This window comes from Typopeltis vanoorti, chromosome 11 (assembly GCF_054136105.1).
Source record: "Typopeltis vanoorti isolate ZY-2024b chromosome 11, IOZ_Tvanoo_1.0, whole genome shotgun sequence".
NCBI lineage: Eukaryota > Metazoa > Arthropoda > Arachnida > Uropygi > Thelyphonidae > Typopeltis > Typopeltis vanoorti.
This window is the reverse complement of record NC_143559.1, coordinates 104,189,393-104,190,259: the sequence shown is the minus strand read 5'-3', so window position 1 is coordinate 104,190,259 and position 867 is coordinate 104,189,393. Positions and strand designations below refer to the sequence as shown.

The window sequence follows — 867 nt, the reverse complement described above, 5'->3', positions numbered from 1 at the left end:
GAAGCTACAAATATTATACGAGATTTGTTTAAAGAAGATGAAGAATGAAATATACTGTAGTTATTGTAGAATTATTTTTGTGTGTGTGTAACATGATGCAAAATGCACTTAATCTCTATTACCGTGACAGGTGGGAAAACCTCTGCCACTGATAAAAGCAAAGTGTTTTTTTTTTCCAAAGTGCCTTTGGAGAAAAAAAAGAGTGGGAAAATTACACAGGTAGGGTGGATATTGAATCCAACGTTATTTCAAAGCAGAGAGCTTACGAGAATACTGTTCTTGGCATCCCAGAGTTGCCTTAGTATCATAGAAACTTTCATAAATTGACGAGGTGGCCGAGTGGTTAAGGCGATGAACTACAAATCCACTGGTGTTTCCCCGCGTGGATTCGAATCCTATCCTCGTCGAGGTCTATTTTGTCTACCTAGTTGGCCGAGGGGTTAGCATATCCGCTCCCCAGCCAAAAGGTTGCGGAGACGAATCCCGACGTGGACATGGATGTTCGTGATTGTCTGTGTAAATACTACTGTTGGTGTAGATGATGAGTAGTTTCGGTTAGTGGAGACGGAGAGTTGTAGAGTAGGAGCTCTTCCTCGATGAGTCTTTGGACTACCTGGAGGTGTTACGTAATAATAGCATAATATTAATAATTAATATCCACTCTACCTAATTTTAATTTTACATTGCCGAAATGAAGTCTTTGGCTCTTTCTTTATTAGTGGAATTTTTTTTTTTTTTCTGTGTTCTCTTATCAGATTCTTCTGCCACAGATTCAGATATTTGAACTAACGGAATTAATGATATAACTCTTGCCTAAAGTCAAAGCTAAAATTCTTATCTAGGCAGTCATCTTTTATGCAGATTTCA

General features: G+C 38.2%; 1 non-coding gene across 1 annotated transcript; it reads left to right on the top strand.

Moving 5' to 3' along the window:
* Positions 1–325: 325 nt before the first annotated feature.
* TRNAC-ACA (transfer RNA cysteine (anticodon ACA)) lies at positions 326–407 on the top strand. Its single transcript has one exon. It is a non-coding gene; the product is annotated as a tRNA-Cys (tRNA).
* The last annotated feature ends 460 nt before the right edge of the window (positions 408–867 follow it).